Here is a 23,772-nt window from a genome sequence, read left to right on the forward strand (position 1 = left end):
ATGACTCTCCAGGAAACTAAAATATTTGCTTCCAGGACCCTGGGCCAAGATTCCACTAGAACCAATTTCTCACAGGCCAACAGGAATTGATAGCTCTTGACCAGCAATCCAGTCATAAACAGAACTTGTTCCAGCAAGCTAGCTCCCTAACAGAAAGGGGAGAGGGAGATTTCAGTGAATTATGACCATGAAGGGATACTCTTCGGGAGATTGTCATTGTATTGTCCAGTTGGCTGGGAAGTTGGTTTGCAGTATAAAGTAATGTCAGGCAGTATGTGTTCAATTCCTGCTACTAGCTGAGGTTACCATGAAGGACTCTCCTTCTCAATCACTCCTCTTTTCTGAGGCATGGTAACCCTCAGGTTAAACCACCACCATCATGATTTTGCCATGAGAGGGAACCCCAATGGTACTGTATGACTTCACCTTGTGAAATTCTACAGAGTAAAATGCTGCCGACTTGGAATCTGAGATGTAAGTGACAACTATTTGCTGCTCAGTTTTGCGGCGGCAATGCCCTGCCTCATTTAAATGTTAAATAAAGCCTGGTTATTAACTGTCAACCATCATTAATTGATGCTTTTTTCCATTGTAACACCCTTAAGTCCACTTGCTAACTAACCAGTGCTTCCTCGCATGCTGTTCGAATTTTGGTTTTCTCCTTGAATTGGCATTCTTGGAGATGGTCCTGATGAGCACAAAATGAAAAGCTTCCCCAAAATGTGGAATATTATTGCCTTTGTTCAAAGATATTGGATAGATCTGAAATCTAATATGGAAATATAATGTTTTGCGATAGCAGCTATAAATTGTATAAAACAGGTGGTGGAACGTTATTTTGGGCAGATCTTCGCAAAGGTTCCAAAAGATCTGGTGAGTGCCTCATGATAACAGTTCCCCTGCAGGCTGAGGAAGGAATACCCCAGGATTGCTGGTGTTCAGAGGATTGTCAGAAACTAGGAATCTGCTCAGGTACAGGGACTTCATCCAGATGCACAGGGAGGAATAGGAGCAACAGACAGGAATGTGGGAGGCAATGGCCCTCATTGGCCAGGAGGTACAAGAGGGTTGGTGTGAGTGAGGTAATGAGTGATATCTGGTTGTTTAAATTTCAGCAAAGGAGAAAGGATGGGAGGAAATAGAGTACAAGAGTTAGCTATTTGTTATTGACTCATGGGATGTGGTGTCACTGGTCAGGCCAGCATTTATTGCCCATCCCTAATCGCCTGGAGGGTAGTTAAGAGTCAATCACATTGCTGTGGATCTGGAGGCACATGTAGGCCAGACCAGGTATGAATGGCAGATTTATTTCCCTAAAGGACATTAGTGAACCAGATGGGTTCTTTTCCCGACAATCATCAACAGATTCATAATAATCATTGGATTCTTATTTCTAGATTTTTATTGAAATCAAATTCCACCATGTGCCATGGGTGGATTCAAACTTGGGTCCCCAGAACATTACCTGGGTCTCTAGATTAACACTCCAGCAATAATACCTCCTGGCCATTGCCTCCCAGTGTGAGAAGCATACTAACTTACATTAAAAGCTTCCTTAGGTTTGTGAAGAGAAAAGGATCAGTGAAGAAAACATTAGGCATCTTACAGACGAGAGTGTGGTGCTGGAAACGTACAGCAGGCCGGGCAGCTCATCCCTGATGAAGGGCTTATACCCGAAACATCGATTCTCCTGCTCCTCGGATGCTGCCCGACCTGCTGTGCTTTTCCAGCACCAGACTCTCAACTCTGATCTCCAGCATCTGCACTCCTCACTTTCTCCCATTAGGCCTTTTACAGTCAGAAACAAACTAATGCCATTTACAAGTTCGCTGATGACACCATCATAGTCAGCCGAATCTCAGATGGCGACAAAACAGACTACAGATGAGAGGTGGAAGACCTGGAAAAATGGGGCGCTGAGAACAACCAAACTATCAATGCCAGCAAAACCAAGGAACTCATTATTGACTTTCGGCGGGATGTTACTCATGCTCCCTACACATTAACAGCACAGAGGTAGAACGAGCGGAGAGTATCAAGCTCTGAGGAGAGGTCATTCACAACAAGCTTTCTTGGACTCTTCATGCAGACTCACTGGTTACAAAGGCCCAACAACGTCTATTCTTCCTCAGACAGCTGAGAAAATTTGGAATGACAGTGAATACTCTTGCTAATTTTTATAGGTGTGTCATTGTTGGCATTCTGTCTGGATGTATCATTACCTGGTATGGCAACTGTACCATTCAAGATCGGAGACGGTTACAGAGAGTGGTGAACTCGGCCCGGACGATCACAAAGGCCAACCTCCCATCTATAGAATCCATCTACCAGGCCCCGCTGTCAAGGAAAAGCCACCAACATTCTCAAAGCTTCATCCCACCCTGGCAATGTTTTTCTATAACCTCTACCATCAGGGAGATGGTACAGAAGCCTGAACACACGCACCAGCCGGTTTCAAAACAGTTTCTACCCTACTGTTGTTAGAATACTGAATGGACTCACAAACTCTTAACATTCGCCTGTACCTGTGTTTTTGTTTTTGCTGCTGTTTATCTATTATTTACTTATCTATGCTACGTAACTCTGTGATCTGCCTGAATTGCTCACAAGACAAAGCTTTTCACTGTGTCTCGGTACACGTGACAATAAATTCATTTCAATTCAATTCAATTTTTATAATGGGGAATGAACTGACCAATCAAATGCATATTTTGGTTCTGTCTTTACAAATAACATCCCAAACTAGTGTTCTAGTGAGAGGGCAGAATTGAAAGAAATCGTTATCTGTAGGATAATGGCATTGGGGAATTTAATGAGGTTAATGGCCAATAAATAATTTGAGCCTTATAGTCTACATTCCAGAGTATTTAAGGAGTTGGCACTAAATGTAGTCAGTTTTCAAGATTCTGTAGACTCTGGAACAGTTCCTAGAGATTGGAGAGTAGCTAATGTAACCCTTCTGTTTAAAAATCGATATTGAGAGAAAACATGGAATTATAGACCTGTTCGCCTGACATGAGTAGTGGAGAAAATGCTCGAGTTCATTATAAAGTATTTCATAGCAGAGTACTTCGCCAGGGCTGGACAGATTCAGCACAGATTTACAAAAGAGAAACCATGTTTGATAAATCTACTAGAATATTCTGAGGATGTAACTGGAGTTGATAAGGGGGAGCCAGTTGATGCAGTTTATTTGGAATTTCAGAAAGTTTTCAATAAGGTCCCGCATAAGAGATTAACATGGCAAATTAAAGCAATGTTATTGGGAATAGTGTACTGCCATGAATAGAGAACAGGCTGGCAGACAGAAAACAAAGCATAAGAATAAATTCTCCTTCCGAATACCTGGCTGTGATTAGTGGGTTAGTACAGGGATCAGTGCCTGGACACCAGTTATTCACAATATACATTAATGATTTAGATGAGGGAAGTAAATGTAATATCTCCAGGTTTTCAGATGGCACAAAGCTGGGTGGGAGGGTGAGCTGTGAGGAGGATGCAGAGATGCTTCATTTTGACCCGGACAAGTTGGGTCAATGGGTCAGTGTGTGACAGATGCAGTATAATGGACGTAAATTTGATGTTATCTTCTTTGGTGGCAAAAACAAAAAGGCACATTATTATTAGAAGGGAATTACGTGATGTCTTTTCACACAAGTATTCAGAAAATAATGCAACTTTTCATTCATTCATCACACGTGCGCACACACACACACACACAATAAATAGGGAGTGATGAAAGTGAAATGCTATAATAGATTATAATTATTTCAGACATTGCATGAAAAGCCTGCAATTTCTAAAATGAATTTGATACATTTCAGCAAAGGAGTTGCGAAACAAACGATTGTGACAATTCTTGATATCAAAGTTCTAGGAGGTTGTTTCTCAGGTGAATCAGAACTTGGAGCAGATGAGTGAAATCCTTCTTTTAGTCAGGATCCCATCCTTTTAAGTAGTGTTGTTAATTACCTTAGCTGTCTGATGGCTGGTAGCCAATTTGATCATTTTTGTTTTGGTGGAAATCTGCCTGAAAACAGGTTCTTGCCAAGCTCAAAAACTGACAACAATATCTTAACAACTTCAAAGCCCCTTCTTACAATCAGGGGTGTGGTGTCCATACTGAATACACACCCTGCATCGTTGGTTAACACCTTCAGATTCCCCACTTTAGTTTGAATGAGAGAAACCATCAGAAAGCAATTAAAGATTGATAGGGCTCATTCACAACCATTGAATACATGTGGAGTTCTGATGCACTTTTTAGTCCAAGATAAAATGGGGAGAAAGGCCAGCTGAATTTGTATAATTCTCTTGTGCTGAACCATGCATAAACAAAGGAATATGTGAATTACCCAGATAACTGTGAGCTTCCCTATATAATTAGATATTCACTTGAGGCTTGAGATTGTCTTATGCTCAAAGATCACATGATTTTTAGTGACTATTTTAAAATATACAATTCAAAACGTGAGAAATAAAAGGTTAAGAATGTTGTCTTTTTTATAATGGAAGAAAGGGTAGAACTAAGTAGTTAAATAGCAGCCAATCTCAACTTATTGTTGAGAAATTATTGAAGGAAAAGGTCAGAGAGACGGTGGAACTCAGCATTTAGAGGTACACAAAAGGTCAGTCAGCATGGATTTCATAAGCCAAGGCCATTTCTGACGAACTTGAGTGTTTTCTTTTTGCCAATAACAAGCAGGGCTGATGAGGGTAGGGCATTTGATGTACATAGATTTTGGGGAAGGTATTTGACAAGATCCCACATGGCACTATTTCCACACTGTAAGTAATCTAATCTAAAAAAAAGTAGGGGGGGGTGAGTCTGAGTGGAATGCTCTTCAGAGGGCCAGTGTGGATTTGATGGGCTGAATGGCCTACTTCCACGCTGTGGGGATAGTATGATAATTTTTATTTAAATCTAGAGGGGATGTTTAAGAAGTTTGCATATGATAAGTAATTTGTCCATGTGATTATTGATGAAAAAGAAAATGAAGATATCCATAGAATATTCCATAGGGCAAAAGTGGAATTCAGTCTAGAGGTGTGTGAGGTGATGTGCTTGGGAGGACTAACAGAGCCAGGAAGCACTCTGTAAATGATTAGATTTGAATAGTGTGGAAGAACAGCAGGACCTTGGAGTTCATGTCCAGAGATGTCAAGGGGTTTGATGGAATAGTTGCCATTTGTCTGGATGGTTGCATCTGTAACAAAAGGTATAGTCACCAAAGCTTTGGTAGACCATAGGGCTGCTCTCTGGTTAAACAGACACAACCCGTGGTGGTTTAACTTGTCGCCACACCTCAGGCAAGTCAGGACCTTCGTGATAATCTCAGCGGGTGCAGGAATTGAACCCATGCTATTGGCTCAGTCTGCAGTACATACCAGTCAACTGGGCTAACCAAGCTCCAGTAATAATCAAGAAGCTAAACCCCATATTTTTCTGATCCACACAACCTCACCTCACCACACCTCATCTAAACCCAGCTCTAATTTTAATGACAATCTCCTCTTACTCTTGATATCCCCATCAGAGGAAACCATTTCTCTGGCTTCACCCTGTTTAATCAACACTGGTGAGGTATCTGAGAACCAGCTCACATGTAAATCACCCACTGGAAATGAATGGACATTTCTGTGAGAGAGTCTGCAATCAGCTCTCGCCGGGTGCTCCGGTTTCCTCCCACAATCCAAAGATGTGCAGGTCAGGTGAATTGGCCATGCTAAATTGCCCGTAGTATTAGGTGCATTAATCAGGGGAAGATATCGGGTCGGGGAATGGGTTTGGGTGTGTTACTCTTTGGAGGGTCAGTGTGGACTTGTTGGGCCAAATGGCCTCTTTCCATACTATAGAGAATCTAATCTAATCATCAATTCAACTGGAACTTGCAGCTTATTAGTGAAACTTTTCAACCCTCACTGCAATCTAATCGCTCGAGAGAAAGTGAAGTATTTCCTGCAGCTTTCACTTTGAGAGCTTTAAGGCACAGGTGGGGAGTCAGTGACCTGAAATCTAGACAAAAGGTAATGCTTGTCTGTCCTTCCATCACAGCCTAAAAGCCTGGGAAACATTGAACCTTATCTGATACACTCTGGTGTTTCGTTACAAGGAATGGCTTTTGATACATTGTGGTTTATATGAGCATTGCAAACAGGAGCGTCATTGATTTTAAAAATAATGAGGCCTTTGTCAGGTGGCCTTTCCATGAGCCACAGTGAAATGGAAGATCTGGACAACCCATGACAGAACTTTCTTCATCCAGAGCATGGTGAGTCTGTGGAATTCTCTACGTTAGAAAGTGGCAGAGGTTGAAATATTGAATGTTTTCAAGGAGTTACAGATCGTTCTTCAGGCTAAAGGGATTAAAGGTGTATGGGGAGAAAACGGCAATGCGGTACAGAGTTGAATGGTCAGCCATGATCATGTTGAATATAACTGTGCAACAATTCCCTGATGTTGATATACATACCTTAGATAAAGAATCGTGATTGCCGGAGGAAATTGGTGGAAAGTAAATAAAAGCAAGTACTCAAAAGACTATATGTCCCACAATAGCTGCTGTTGCTGACATAAATGTTCTCCTAGTGAACAGTAGCCTAACTGCTCATTGAAACAATTCACAAACCTGAGCCCATCACAAACCTGAGCTCAGCTGCAACTCAGTTGCCATGTCCAGATTCACACCGAGACCCTATGCTTGCTGACCTACAGTGACCCCTGATCAGACAACACATCAGTTTTAAAGTTTTCGTCCTTGTTTACAAATGGCCTCGCTGCTCTCTTTCTCTGCATATCCTGATTTAGCGCTCCAAACCCACAGAGTGCCAAATCTGCCTCTTGTCCACCCCCATTTTAACTGCTGCAGCCTTGGCTATGCTCTGGATTCCTATCTGTAAGCTTCCCTGCCTTCCTGGCTTTTCCCCCTCAAGCCCCACCTCCTTTGATCAAGTGTTTAGTCATCAAGCCTAATATCTGGGCTTGGCCTCAACCTTTTATTAATAGCGCTCATATTAAGCTTTAGTCGAGAAATATATAGCTTTTATTTTCTTTTTTGAATTAATACTAAAAAGGACTGTAATGTTTAACCTTTAACTTTGTTTATTGTTTCTTTCTACCTCATTCTTAGTACCGCGGCACTTGTACCTAAGATGGCGCTGTGCATGGCAACGTTGAACATTTTTCACAGTGCTCCTGTACTTCTTTTGATTGAGGATACGTGAACATAGAGTCTAAATCCAATCCCAAGCATATTTTACTCATTAAAGGCGTAAAGGGTTTTTGTGGTAGTGCCCCTTCCTCTGGAGCAGGGCGGCCTGAGTATAATTCCCACCCACTGCCGACAACTGCCAGAACAAGTTGACTAAAATAACTATAAGTACAAGGTATTGCTATTATATGATTTTGCTACAGAATTATGTTTGATAAATATTATCCAGGCAATCAGCAACTACCTCAGCAGTAATCTTCATCATTGCACATCATGGTGCCTGGTACCCTCTACTTTCGTGGTAATTCTGCTTAAAATTGCCAATTATGTTTACTTCTATTGCATGTAAGCTTCCTGCAATCTTTCTGAAGTTCTTGCAGTTATAGTGAACAATGCCCGATATTAAATACTTACAGATGCTGCAGTTATCATCACTTCATCTGATTTAACCAACCATAGCAAACAAATCTTCTTGCATAAATAATTGTCACAGATACAATTATCCAAGCATGCCCTAGAAATTACAACTATCAAGTTAGGCTTTTCTATACAAAAGCTCTCACTCTGGGGAAATCAATGGCATGACAGAGCATTCCTGATAATGTGTGTCAAGGACAGTTCCTTAAATCTGTTTTGTCTTCTCTTTTTTTTTGCTGATAATGTTGGACAAATTAGTAATGTGACTCAGGGAGGCCATAGTAGATTGATACAAAGTGGAAAAAAATCTTCCTTCAATCTTGTCCCTAAGAACAGCTTCAGTTTCTCCAATGTATCCATGTAATTGAAGTTCCCTGTCACTGAGTCTGTTCCCATAAATCTTTTCTGTTCCCTCTGTAAACTGTGGTTCCCAGAATTCAGCATAGTATCCCAGTTGATTTTGAATCAATGTTTTGCAACAATTAATTTTAACTTCTTTGTTTTTCTACTCCCTATTTATAAAGCCAGAGATCATGTAATATTATTAGTAACTGTTCTATTTAGCAATGTCTGCCTTATTTTTCTCAGTTCAATATAAATGTATTAATTACACCAAAGGATCAATACATCAATAGCATAGACTCTTTGTTTGGAGATAAGATGATATACAGTTAAAGTCAACTGGACAACTATTATACATATGGGAGAAAGTGAGGACTGCAGATGCTGGAGATCAGAGTCGAGAGTGTGGTGTTGGAAAAACGCAGCACGTCAGGCAGAATCCGAGGAGCAGCAGAATTGACATTTCAGGCATAAGCCCTTCATCAGGAATGAGGCTTGTGGGAGGGGAGGGTTGGGGCTGAAGGGGGGGAGGTAGCTGGGAATGCAATAGGTAGATGAAGGTGAGGAAGAAGGTGATAGATCAGAGAGAAGAGTGGAATGCATAGATTGTCTTTCCCATCTATCTGCTTCACCTCCCAATCCCAACTACAAAACCCTTTAAACCCCTCTCATAGAAGGTTCTCTGAGAAGGCAAAAATTCAGAAAGGTCTGGCAGGTGAAGACTTTATTTAGACATCTCTTAAAGTGAATGCACTGAGTTACCTCAAGCACCTTTGTGAGGTCATTGATATTTTTACAGCAGCAGCGTGTCTCATATGGTGATGGGTAAGAGTGAACATGACATGCTCATTGGAGAAGGAGCAGTTACCTTTGCCAAAGAACAGGGATTCAGTATTGAAGACAACAATCACATGACAACTAAGGCAAACTTGGCTGCTTATGAGGTGATTAAACAGCAGCTAATTTATACCTGTGACTAGCATTCATGCATATAATGTTTCCACATTAGCTTTGTAGATTCAGAGCAATTGGTTCAAAAAACATTCAAAAGTTTATTATTAATGCCCAGTTAATATTTTAGCTTGTAGACAATTGATATTATAAAAACTATGCAGCTTTCTTGCTCAACTGTACATTTATGCACAGTTAGGAATGTAAGAAGACTATTCAGTCCCTCAAACCTGTTCTGTCATTTAATTAGATCATGGTTGATCTGTATCATAACTCGATCTCTTGTCTTGGTTCTTTCAACCTTCCGGTAATCTCCTTTACCCATCCAAAATCTATCTATATCAAAACGTGTGGCACTGGAAACGTACAGCACATCAGGCAACATCTGAGGAACAGGAGAGTTGATGTTTCAGGCATAAGCCCTTCGTCCAGGTTTGGTTGTGTTCATTCAAACCTGGGAGGAAGTTTACAACAAGATGAATGTGTGGCTGAGATGCTGGCAGAGGTGGCATGGATTCACATTTTGGACAATTAGGATCACTTCGGAGGTAGAAATGACTTGTATAAGATGGACATGTTCCACCTGAATTGAAAGAGGACCAATATCTTTGCAGGGAGATTTGCTAGTGTTACTCGGGAGGCTGAAAACTGGTAAGGGAAAGGGGGGACCCAAAGTGATAGTGAGAAAAGAGTAAAGTCTGAGGATGGGACAGCAGACAAGGGGAGCAAGTCAAATAGTCAATGCAGACAGGAGCTTGACAGAGAGCAAGGTAAGACTGATAAATTAAACTGTGTTTATTTCAATGCAAGAGGCCTGATAGGGAAGGCAGATGAATTCAGGGCATGGTTGGGAACATGGGACTAGGAGATCATAGCTATTACAGAAACATGGCTCAGAAATGGACAGGACTAGTAGCTTAATGTTCCTGAGTACAGATGCTATAGGAAGGATAGAAAGGGTGGCAGGAGAGAACGGGGAGTGGTGGTTTTGCTTAGGGATATAATTACGGCTGTACTTAAGGAGGATATTCCTGGGAGATCATCCAGTGAAGTTATATGGGTGGAACTGAGAAATAAGAAAGAGATCTCACCTTGTTGGGATTGTATTATAGCCCCCCCCCCCCCCCCCCTCCCCCCCCACCAGTAGTCAGTGGGAAATGAAGAAACAGATGTGTAAGGAGATCTCTGATATCTGTAAGGATAATAGGGTCGTAATAGGAGGGGATTTTAACTTTCCAAATGTAGACTATGATTGTCATAGTGTTTAGAGCTTGGATGGAGAGAAATTTGTCAACTGTATACAAGAAAATGTTCTCATTCAATATGTGGATGAAGGAGCAATACTTCTGTTGGGAAATAAGGCAGGGCAACTGCCTGAGGTGTCAGTGGGGGAACCAGTAACCAGAATTCTATTGGTTTTAAAATAGTGATGGAAAAGTATAGAATTGATCAAAAAGTCAAAGTTCTAAATTGAAGTAAGGCAAATTTTAACAGTATTTTAACAAACACAAACTTTCAGAAGTTGTTTGGGGAAAGCTATTCGCAGGTAAAGGAACAGTTAGGAAGTGAGAGGCCTTTAAAAATGAGAAAACAGGAGTACAGGGACTGTATGTTCCTGCTAGTGTGAAGGGCATGGCTGGTGGACAATAGACAATAGACAATAGGTGCAGGAGTAGGCCATTCTGCCCTTCGAGCCTGCACCACCATTCAATATGATCATGGCTGATCATCCTTAATCTGTATCCTGTTCCTGCCTTATCTCCATATCCCTTGATTCCACAATCCTTGAGAGCTCTATCCAACTCTTTCTTAAATGAATCCAAAGACTGGGCCTCCACTGCCCTCTGGGGCAGAGCATTCCACACAGCCACCACTCTCTGGGTGAAGAAGTTTCTCCTCATCTCTGTCCTAAATGGTCTGCCCCGTATTTTTAAGCTGTGTCCTTTGGTTTGGTATAGTGAATGCTGGATGGCTAGAGCAATTGAGGCTCTGGTCAAGAAAAAGAAAGAAACATGTGTCAGGTATAGATAACTGGGATCAAGTGAATCCCGAGAGGAGTATAAGGACAGTAGGCATGTACTCAAAGAGGAAAATCAGAAGGGCAAAAAGGGGACATGAAATAGCTTTGGCAAATAGGGTTAAGGATAATTCAAAGAGATTCTACAAATACACTGTACATTAATGGCAAAAAAGTAACTAGGAAAAGAATAGGGCCCCTTAAAGGTCAATGAGGCCATCTATGTTTGGAATCGCAGGAGATGGGTGAGATACTAAGTGAATATTTCACATCAGCATTTACTCTGGAGAAGGACATGGAAGCTTGAGAACTTGAAAAGAGTTCATATTACAGAAGAGGAAGTACTGGAGGTCTTAAAGCACATAAAGGTACATAAATTCCCAGGACCTGATCAGATGTTTCTCAGGTCTTTGTGGGAAGCTAGGGAAAAGACTGCTAGGCCCCTTGCTGAGATATTTGTATCATTGATAGTCATGGGTGAGGTCACAGAAGATTGGAGGGAGGCTAATGTTGTGCCATTATTTAAGAAAGGCTATTAAAAAAAGACAGGGAACTGATGAGCCTTACATCAGTGATGGGTAAGTTGTTCAAGGGGATTCAGATAGACAGGAAAGGCAAGTACTCATTATTGATAGTCAAGGTCTTGGCTCCACCTTTTGCAACTGGATTCTCCGCTTCCTGACCCACACACCACAATCGGTGAAGATAGACAGCTGTGCCTCCTGTCTATTTGTGCCAGTGGTTGTATGGCTATGACACACTTACACTTTTGCTCTATATGTGTGGGAATCATGTCTCATTAAGTTGATGAGTTTTCAAGAGGTGACAAAGAAGATTGATAAAGACAGAGTCATAGATGTTGTCTATGTGGACTTCAGCAAAGACTTTGGCAAGATTCTGCTTGGTAGACTAAAGTTAGGATCCAGGGAAGCTAAGTAACTGGATACAAAACTGGCTTGAAGGTAGGAGACAGGAGGTGGTGGTGAAGAGTTGTTTTTCTGACTGGAATCCTGTGACAAGTGGTATGCCGCAAGGTTCAGGGCTGGGTCCACTGCTTTTCGTCATTTATATAAATGATTTGGATGTGAATCGAAGAGGTATGATTAGTAAGTATGACACCAAACCAAGTAGTGTAGTGGCCAGCATTGAATATTATGTCAGGACTTTGAGCGGATGGGTCAATGGGCCAATGAGTGGTAGATGAAGTTTAATTTAGATGAATGTGAGGTGTTGCATTTAGTAACGCAAAACAAATCAGGACTTATACAGTTAATGGTAGGTCCTGGGGAGTGTTGCTGAATAAAGAGACCCCCAGGATGTAGGTAATTAGTTCCTTGAAAGTGGAGTTGCAGGTAGAGAGGACAGTGAAAAAGATGTTTGGCACACTTACTTTCATTAGTCAAAACACTGCGTATTAGAGTTGGAAGGTCATGTTGCAGCTGTACAGGAAATTGGTGAGACCGCTTTTCAAATATTGCATACAAATCTGTTTGCCCTTCTAGAAAAAGGATTTTGTTAAACTTGAGAGGCTGCAGAAACGATTTATAAGACTGTTGCTGGGACTGGATGGGTTTGAGCAAAGGGAGGCAGAACAGGCTGGGACGTTTTTCCCTGAAGCGTGGAGGCTGAGGGGAGACCTTATAGAGGTTTATAAAATCATGAGGGGCATGGATAGAGTGAATAAACAAGGTCTTTTTCCAGGGTAAGGGAATCCAAAACGAGGAGGCATAGGTTTACAATGAGAGGGTAAAGATTTGAAAGGGATCTAAGGGGCAACTTTTTGACACAGATGGTGGTGCGTGTATGAAACGTGTTGCCAGAGGAAGTGGTGGAGGCTGGTACAATTACAACATTTAAAAGGGATGTGGATGATTCTAGGAGTAGGAAGGGTTTAGAGGACTATGAGCCAAATGGGACTAAGTCGGATCAGGATGTCTGGACGGTGTGGACGAGGGTTGGACCAAAGGGTTTGTTTCCATGCTGTACAACTCTATGATTCTATAGAAGGCAATTATTGGTGTGAAGCCTTAGTTAAAAAAACTCTCAACCTTGTTTTCACGCATGGTCTTGTCACTTTGTTATATCCTCCAGCCCAAAACCCTCTGACTTATCTCAATTTTGTTTATGTCCTACAGCTCAAAGCCCTCTGAGCTATTTCTGCTCCTGAATCCTGGTGGCTTGAACATCTTTGGTTTTTAAGTACTGTGACGTTGCTGACTGCCCCTTTAGCTACCAAAGTCCTAAGCTCTGGAACTTTCTTCTGAAAGCTCTCTATCAATCTGCCTCCCCTCTTTCTTTAACGCACTGCTTAAAACCTACCATCATCTCTCCTAATATCAACTTACATAGCTCAGTGTTGCTTTATAATGTTCCTATTGAACATGAGTACAGATTGTGGAGATTGAAACAGCTCGGTCGAGTTATCTGCCCCACCCTCTGGCTGCCAGGTGAGTGAGAAGACCAGTCATAGAGTCATAGGGCATACAGCACAGAAACAGACCCTTTGGTCCAACCAGTCCATGCTGAGCATAATCCCAAACTGGACTAATCACACCTGCCTGCTCCCAGCCCAAATCCCTCTAAACCTTTCGTATTTCTGTACGTATCTAAATGTTTTTTAAACGTTGCAACTGTGCCCACATCCATCACTTCATCAGGAAGTTTATTCCACACAGGAACCACCTTCTGTGTAAAAAGTTTGCCCCTCATGTCTTTTTTAAATCTCTCCACTCTCATCTTAAAAATATGCCCCCGGTCTTGAAATCCGCCATCCTAAGGAAAAGACACCTGTCATTAACCCTATCCATACTCCTCATGACTATAAACCGCTATAAGATCACCTCTCAATCTCCTCAGTTCCACTGAGAAAAGTCTCAGCCTATTCAGCCTTCCTTTATAATCCAAATCTTCCATACCTGGCAACATCCTAGTAAATATCTCTGGACCCTCTCTAGCTTAATAATACTCTTCCTATAACTGGGCAACCAGAACTGGACTTTTGCCTTTGGTTTGAACAGCAGTGCATCTGAAAGCTTGATACCTTCATCCACTACTGCCATGACAACACAGCAGCTCCCTTAGCATCTTGCTTTGTGGAGCTAAAGACTGGGGTCCTGTCCCTCTGGATAGTTATCCATGCTGCTGTTTTTCCCTTACTTGGCATGCTCATTCTAATCATCAATTCTAATCATCAATCATCAATGATGCCTAATAAAAATGCCTTTTGGCACATCAACTCTTATCCAGTGTCCCTGTTCCTCTTCAAAGAAGACAATTCTTCTTGTAATCCATATTCATAGAATCTGACAAAATTCTTAAAGTATAGATACAAAAAGATGGTTCCCCTGACCACTGAAGTCTAGAAGCAAAGGTGATGGTCTTTGAGTAAGGGATCAACCATTTTACATTGAGATGAGGAAAAATCTCTTCAGACATCTTTAGAATCTTCTATTCCAGATGTTGTGAAAGCTCAGTTATTGAATAAATTCTATACAAGGATCAATTGATTTCTAGACGTTAATGACATCAAATGATGTGGCTATCGTGCAGGAACATGGCATTGAGATAGACGATCAGCCATTATCTAACATGGCATTGAGATAGACCATCAGCCATTATCTAACATGGCATTGAGATAGACGATCAGCCATTATCCAACATGGCATTGAGATAGACCATCAGCCATTATCTAACATGGCATTGAGATAGACGATCAGCCATTATCCAACATGGCATTGAGATAGACAATCAGCCATTATCCAACATAGCATTGAGATAGACAATCAGCCATTATCTAACATGGCATTGAGATAGACGATCAGCCATTATCCAACATGGCATTGAGATAGACCATTAGCCATTATCTAACATGGCATTGAGATAGACAATCAGCCATTATCCAACATGGCATTGAGATAGACGATCAGCCATTATCTAACATGGCATTGAGATAGACGATCAGCCATTATCCAACATGGCATTGAGATAGACGATCAGCCATTATCCAACATGGCATTGAGATAGACCATCAGCCATTATCTAACATGGCATTGAGATAGACAATCAGCCATTATCCAACATGGCATTGAGATAGACAATCAGCCATTATCTAACATGGCATTGAGATAGACGATCAGCCATTATCCAACATAGCATTGAGATAGACAATCAGCCATTATCTAACATGGCATTGAGATAGACGATCAGCCATTATCCAACATGGCATTGAGATAGACCATCAGCCATTATCTAACATGGCATTGAGATAGACAATCAGCCATTATCTAACATGGCATTGAGATAGACAATCAGCCATTATCCAACATGGCATTGAGATAGACCATCAGCCATTATCTAACATGGCATTGAGATAGACGATCAGCCATTATCCAACATGGCATTGAGATAGACCATCAGCCATTATCTAACATGGCATTGAGATAGACAATCAGCCATTATCCAACATGGCATTGAGATAGACGATCAGCCATTATCCAACATGGCATTGAGATAGACCATCAGCCATTATCTAACATGGCATTGAGATAGACAATCAGCCATTATCCAACATGGCATTGAGATAGACCATCAGCCATTATCTAACATGGCATTGAGATAGACGATCAGCCATTATCCAACATGGCATTGAGATAGACAATCAGCCATTATCTAACATGGCATTGAGATAGACCATCAGCCATTATCCAACATGGCATTGAGATAGACAATCAGCCATTATCCAACATGGCATTGAGATAGACCATCAGCCATTATCTAACATGGCATTGAGATAGACGATCAGCCATTATCCAACATGGCATTGAGATAGACAATCAGCCATTATCCAACATGGCATTGAGATAGACCATCAGCCATTATCTAACATGGCATTGAGATAGACGATCAGCCATTATCCAACATGGCATTGAGATAGACGATCAGCCATTATCCAACATGGCATTGAGATAGACCATCAGCCATTATCTAACATGGCATTGAGATAGACAATCAGCCATTATCTAACATGGCATTGAGATAGACGATCAGCCATTATCTAACATGGCATTGAGATAGACGATCAGCCATTATCCAACATGGCATTGAGATAGACCATCAGCCATTATCCAACATGGCATTGAGATAGACCATCAGCCATTATCTAACATGGCATTGAGATAGACGATCAGCCATTATCCAACATGGCATTGAGATAGACGATCAGCCATTATCCAACATGGCAAAACAGGATGGAAGGACCCAATTGGCCCCCTCTATTCCTGTGTTAGAAGGTTTCAATTTTTTTCCAGTTTTCAGATGTTTTCCCCATTTTCTGTTTTAGTATGTGTTCTGTTTCCTATCACCAGTGACTGATCTAGAGTTTCCTAAACATGCTCCATTTCCTTTCCTAACTGTATGTGTAATGTTAGCTGTTCACCTGCCAGCACTGTGCATTCTTTACATGAATTATTAAAGAAGTGTAGCAATTACCTCTGCAACCTCTTCTCTACAGTCTTTTCAAATGTGTCCTCACCAGGGATTTTATATTGCATTGACTAGTTTATTTAATATTTTGCTTTCTTTAAAAGAAAAGATTATTTCAATGTTAATCTCATTTTCTGATGTTAAGTTCATGTGTTCTCCCTCTGGTAAATACAAAAACAATGTAAATCTTTAAAAGTTTTACACTTTTGCTATTGCTGGCTCAGATCTTGTTCTATTAATTGTTTAGTGGCTGTCTTCCCAAATTAATTTATTTTATTTTTACTCTCCTTGTTTGTGTGTTTCTGTTATGCCTTTTACCATCTGTGGTGACTCTGTAATTTATCACTGCATTTGAGCCAGAGATATTTTCCTCAGACTTGATTGAATGTTATTTCAAATACAGAATACAATGATAGTAGAAATTTTGATAGAAATGTAGCATAAAAGTTACAGTCCAGATGGAGGCGATTTGGTTTAGGAATCCTTACAGGCTCTTTGCAAGAGCTATTTTGCCCTTTCCAAGAAGTACTGTATTTTCTTTTGCTCCAGGTGCATGTCGAAATCCTATTTGAAAGCATGATTAAACCTCTTTTCAATACATTCACAAGATGAAGGCATCACTAGCTAAGCCAGTATTTATTGCCCATCGGGCAGTTGAGAGTCAACCATATTGCTGTGGGTCTGAAGTCACATGTAGGCCAATAAGGATGACAATTTCCTGCCCTAAAGTGAACCAGATGTGTTTTTTTTTTAAACCAAGAATAGACAATGGAGTCGTGAACATCAGTGGACCGTCAATTCCAGATTTTATTTATTGAATGCAAATTCCACACTCTGCTGTGGCAGGACTCAAATCCAGGTCCCGAGAACATCAGATGGGTATCTGGATTGACAGTCCAGTGATAATACCATGCTGCCATCGCCTCCCCATGTAACTTATGTCCATCAGCCGCTCAGGTACCGCATTCCAAATTCCAGCTTCATGTTGCATAAAAATCTTTTCTCACACCATGTCTTTGCCAATCACTTTAAATTTGTGTTGTCTGCTCTTAGATGGATGGGAACACTTTCTACCTGCTCTGTCTAGACCCTCCTATGACTTTGAAGGCCACCATCAAGTCTCCTCTCCACCTCCTCTTCCCCAAAGAGAACAACCAAACAATGAGACGACAAGAGCACAGGAACTTAATATCCAATCCAGGACTGATATCCAAGGGACAGTGTGTGTGCAATCTTCTCAGGCCCTGAATAGCACCATCTATGGAGAGAAATCAAGGAGAAGAGCGCAAGATGTTGAGCGAGATCTTCCTCAACATTGGGAGCGAGAGTCACTGTTTCTGACTAAGAACTGGAGAGAAGATGAGCAGTGAGAGAACTACTAATCCAGGTTATCACTCACTATCACTCTCATTACTACCTAATCTTAGTTTATTATAGAACCATAGAATGCTCTACAGTGTGGTAGCAGGCTGTTCGTCTTATTGAATCTACACCGACCATCCAAAGAGCATCCCACCCAGACTCAACCGCTACCCTATCCCTGTAACCCCTCATTAACTACAGCCAATTCAACTAACCTGCCCATCTTTGGAACGTGGGAGGAAACCGGAGCACCTGAAGGAAACCCATGCAAACACAGGGAGAACTCCACACGGAAAGTCACCCGAGGCTAGAATCGAAGCTGGATCCCTGGTGCTGTGAGGTAGCAGATTGCCATCCTAACACCCACAGGATAGGAACTCGATGCTAAGAATTCCTGGAGGGAGCTGTGCAGCATGAGTGTGGGAGCTATGCAGCACGATGGAGCAGGTTGTGCAGCTTGATGGAGGGAGCTGTGCAGCACGATGGAGGGAGCTGTGCAGCACGATGGAGGGAGCCCTGCAGCATGACGGAGGGAGCTGTGCAGCAGGATGGAGGGAGCTGTGCAGCGGGATAGAGGGGGCTGTGCAGCATGATGGAGGGAACTATGCAGCACGATGGAGGGAACTGTGCAGCACGATGGTGGGAGCTGTGCAGCAAGATGAAGGGAGCTGTGCAGCACGATGGAGGGAACTGTGCAGCATGATGGTGGGAGTTGTGAAACCTGATGGAGAGAGCTGTGCAGCATGATGGAGGGGGCTGTGCAACACAATGGAGGGAACTGTGCAGCATGATGGAGGGAATTGTGCAGCACGATAGAGGGAGCTGTGCAGCACGATGGAGGAAGCAGTGCAGCACGATGGAGGGAACTGTGCAGCACGATGGAGGGAGCTGTGCAGCACGATGGAGGGAGCTGTGCAGCACGATGGAGGAAGCAGTGCAGCACGATGGAGGGAACTGTGCAGCACGATGGAGGGAGCTGTGCAGCACGATGGAGGGAGCTGTGCAGCACGATGGAGGAAGCAGTGCAGCACGATGGAGGGAACTGTGCAGCACGATAGAGGGAGCTGTGCAGCACGATGGAGGAAGCAGTGCAGCACGATGGAGGGAACTGTGCAGCACGATGGAGGGAGGTGTGCAGCCTGATGGAGGGAGCTGTGCAGCACGATGGAGGGAACAGTGCAGCACGATGGTGTGAGCTGTGGAGCATGATGGAGGGAGCTGTGCAGCACGATGGAGGGGGCTGTGCAACACAATGGAGGGAACTGTGCAGCATGATGGAGGGAATTGTGCAGCACGATAGAGGGAGCTGTGCAGCACGATGGAGGGAGCTGTGCAGCACGATGGAGGAAGCAGTGCAGCACGATGGAGGGAGCTGTGCAGCACGATGGAGGAAGCAGTGCAGCACGATGGAGGGAACTGTGCAGCACGATGGAGGGAGCTGTGCAGCACGATGGAGGGAGCTGTGCAGCACGATGGAGGAAGCAGTGCAGCACGATGGAGGGAACTGTGCAGCACGATGGAGGGAGGTGTGCAGCCTGATGGAGGGAGCTGTGCAGCACGATGGAGGGAGCTGTGCAGCACGATGGAGGAAGCAGTGCAGCACGATGGAGGGAACTGTGCAGCATGATGGAGGGAGCTGTGCAGCACGATGGAGGGAGCTGTGCAGCACGATGGAGGAAGCAGTGCAGCACGATGGAGGGAACTGTGCAGCACGATGGAGGGAGGTGTGCAGCCTGATGGAGGGAGCTGTGCAGCACGATGGAGGGAACAGTGCAGCACGATAGAGGGAGCTGTGCAGCACGAAGGAGGGAGCTGTGCAGCATGATGGAGGGAGCTGTGCAGCATGATGGAGGGAGCTGTGCAGCATGATGGAAGGAGCTGTGCAGCACGATGGAGGGAACTGAGCAGCACGATGGAGGGAGCTGTGCAGCATGACGGAGGGAGCTGTGCAGCATGACGGAGGGAGCTGTGCAGCAGGATGGAGGGAGCTGTGCAGCACGATGGAGGGGGCTGTGCAGCACGATGGAGGGGCTGTGCAGCACAATGGAGGGAGCTGTGCAGCACGATGGAGGGAGCTGTGCAGCACGATAGAGGGAGCTGTGCAGCACGATGGAGGGAGCTGTACAACACGATGGAGGGAGCTGTGCAGCAAGATGAAGGGAGCTGTGCAGCGTGATGGAGGGAGCTGTGCAGTACGATGGAGGGAACTGTGCAGCATGATGGAGGGAGCTGTGCAGTACGATGGAGGGAACTGTGCAGCACGATGGAGAGGAGCTGTGCAGCACGATGGAGGGAACTGTGCAGCACGATGGAGAGGAGCTGTGCAGCATGACGGAGGGAGCTGTGCAGCAGGATGGAGGGAGCTGTGCAGCACGATGGAGGGGGCTGTGCAGCACGATGGAGGGGCTGTGCAGCCCGATGGAGGGAACTGTGCAACACGATGGAGGGAGCTGCGCAGCATGATGGAGGGAGCTGTGCAGCAGGATGGAGGGAACTGTGCAACACGATGGAGGGAACTGTGCAGCATGATGGAGGGAGCTGTGCAGCACGATGGAGGGAACTGTGCAACACGATGGAGGGAGCTGCGCAGCATGATGGAGGGAACTGTGCAGCATGATGGTGGGAGCTGTGCAGTACGATGGAGGGAACTGTGCAGCACGATGGAGAGGAGCTGTGCAGCACGATGGAGGGAGCTGTGCAGCACGATGGAGGGAACTGTGCAGCACGATGGAGAGGAGCTGTGCAGCACGATGGAGGGAGCTGTGCAGCACGATGGAGGGAACTGTGCAGCACGATGGAGAGGAGCTGTGCAGCACGATGGAGGGAGCTGTGCAGCACGATGGAGGGAACTGTGCAGCACGATGGAGAGAACTGTGCAGCACGATGGAGGGAACTGAGCAGCACGATGGAGGGAGCTGTGCAGCACGATGGAGGGAGCTGTGCAGCACGATGGTGTGAGCTGTGGAGCACGATGGAGGGAGCTGTGCAGCACGATGGAGGGAACTGTGCAGCACGATGGAGAGGAGCTGTGCAGCACGATGGAGGGAGCTGTGCAGCACGATGGAGGGAACTGAGCAGCACGATGGAGGGAACTGTGCAGCACGATGGAGAGGAGCTGTGCAGCACGATGGAGGGAGCTGTGCAGCACGATGGAGGGAACTGTGCAGCACGATGGAGAGGAGCTGTGCAGCACGATGGAGGGAGCTGTGCAGCACGATGGAGGGAACTGAGCAGCACGATGGAGGGAGCTGTGCAGCACGATGGAGGGAGCTGTACAACACGATGGAGGGAGCTGTGCAGCAAGATGAAGGGAGCTGTGCAGCGTGATGGAGGGAGCTGTGCAGCACGATGGAGGGAGCTGTGCAGCACGATGGAGGGAACTGTGCAGCACGATGGAGGGAGCTGTGCAGCACGATGGAGGGAACTGTGCAGCACGATGGAGGGAGCTGTGCAGCACGATGGAGGGAGCTGTGCAGCACGATGGAGGGAACTGTGCAGCACGATGGAGGGAGCTGTGCAGCACGATGGAGGGAACTGTGCAGCACGATGGAGGGAGCTGTGCAGCACGATGGAGGGAACTGTGCAGCACGATGGAGGGAACTGTGCAGCATGATGGTGGGAATTGAGAAACATGATATGAGAGCTGTGCAGCGTGATGGAGGGAGCTGTGCAGCACGATGGAGGGAACTGTGCAGCATGATGGAGGGAGCTGTGCAGCATGATGGAGGGAGCTGTGCAGCATGATGGAGGGAACTGAGCAGCACGATGGAGTGAACTGTGCAGCACGATGGAGGGAGGTGTGCAGCCTGATGGAGGGAGCTGTGCAGAACAATGGAGGGGGCTGTGCAACACGATGAAGGGAGCTGTGCAGCACGATGGAGTGAACAGTGCAGCACGATAGAGGGAGCTGTGCAGCACGATGGAGGGAGGTGTGCAGCCTGATGGAGGGAGCTGTGCAGCACGATGGAGGGAACAGTGCAGCACGATGGTGGGAGCTGTGCAGCACGAAGGAGGGAACTGTGCAGCACGATGGTGTGAGCTGTGGAGCACGATGGACGGGGCTGAGCAGCACATTGGTGGGATCTGTGCAGCAAGATGAAGGAAGCTGTGCAGCACGATGGAGGGAACTGTGCAGCACGATGGAGGGAACTGAGCAGCACGATGGAGGGAGCTGTGCAGCACGATGGAGGGGGATGTGCAGCACGATGGAGGGGGCTGTGCAGCACGATGGAGGGAACTGTGCAGCACGATGGAGGGGGATGTGCAGCACGATGGAGGGGCTGTGCAGCACGATGGAGGGAACTGTGCAACACGATGGAGGGAGCTGCGCAGCACGATGGAGGGGTTGTGCAGCACGATGGAGGGGCTGTGCAGCATGATGGAGGGAACTGTGCAGCATGATGGAGGGAGCTGTGCAGTACGATGGAGGGAACTGTGCAGCACGATGGAGAGGAGCTGTGCAGCACGATGGAGGGAGCTGTGCAGCACGATGGAGGGAACTGTGCAGCACGATGGAGGGAACTGTGTAGCACGAAGGAGGGAGCTGTGCAGCACGATGGAGGGAGCTGTGCAGCACGATGGAGGGAGCTGTGCAGCATGATGGAGGGAACTGTGCAGCACGATAGAGGGAACTGTGCAGCACGATGGAGAGGAGCTGTGCAGCACGATGGAGGGAGCTGTGCAGCACGATGGAGGGAACTGTGCAGCACGATGGAGAGGAGCTGTGCAGCACGATGGAGGGAGCTGTGCAGCACGATGGAGGGAACTGTGCAGCACGATGGAGGGAACTGAGCAGCACGATGGAGGGAGCTGTGCAGCACGATGGAGGGGGATGTGCAGCACGATGGAGGGGGCTGTGCAGCACGATGGAGGGAACTGTGCAGCACGATGGAGGGGGATGTGCAGCACGATGGAGGGGCTGTGCAGCACGATGGAGGGAACTGTGCAACACGATGGAGGGAGCTGCGCAGCACGATGGAGGGGTTGTGCAGCACGATGGAGGGGCTGTGCAGCATGATGGAGGGAACTGTGCAGCATGATGGAGGGAGCTGTGCAGTACGATGGAGGGAACTGTGCAGCACGATGGAGAGGAGCTGTGCAGCACGATGGAGGGAGCTGTGCAGCACGATGGAGGGAACTGTGCAGCACGATGGAGGGAACTGTGTAGCACGAAGGAGGGAGCTGTGCAGCACGATGGAGGGAGCTGTGTAGCACGATGGAGGGAGCTGTGCAGCATGATGGAGGGAACTGTGCAGCACGATAGAGGGAACTGTGCAGCACGATGGAGGGAGCTGTGCAGCACGATGGAGGGAACTGTACAGCTTGATGGAGGGAGCTGTGCAGCAAGATGAAGGGAGCTGTGCAGCACGATGGAGGGAACTGAGCAGCACGATGGAGGGGGCTGTGCAGCATGATGGAGAGAACTGTGCAGCACGATGGAGGGAGCTGTGCAGCACGATGGAGGGGGCTGTGCAGCACGATAGAGGGAACTGTGCAACACGATGGAGGGAACTGAGCAGCACGATGGAGGGAGCTGTGCAGCAGGATGGAGGGGCTGTGCAGCACGATGGTGGGAGCTGTGGAGCATGATGGAGGGAACTGTGCAACACGATGGAGGGAGCTGTGCAGCACGATGGAGGGAACTGTACAACACGATGGAGGGAGCTGTGCAGCAGGATGGAGGGAACTGTGCAGCACGATGGAGGGAGCTGTGCAACACGATGGAGGGAGCTGTGCAGCAGGATGGAGGGAGCTGTGCAGCATGACGGAGGGAGCTGTGCAGCAGGATGGAGGGAGCTGTGCAACACGATGGAGGGAGCTGTGCAGCACAATGGAGGGGGCTGTGCAGCACGATGGAGGGGCTGTGCAGCACGATGGAGGGAACTGTGCAGCACGATGGAGGGGGCTGTGCAGCACGATGGAGGGGCTGTGCAGCACGATGGAGGGAACTGTGCAGCACGATGGAGGGGGCTGTGCAGCACGATGGAGGGA

The sequence above is a fragment of the Chiloscyllium plagiosum genome, unplaced genomic scaffold, assembly GCF_037043375.1.
Source record: "Chiloscyllium plagiosum isolate Xiang-an unplaced genomic scaffold, Cpla_swu_hap1 HiC_scaffold_19, whole genome shotgun sequence".
In the NCBI taxonomy this organism is placed as follows: Eukaryota; Metazoa; Chordata; class Chondrichthyes; order Orectolobiformes; family Hemiscylliidae; genus Chiloscyllium; species Chiloscyllium plagiosum.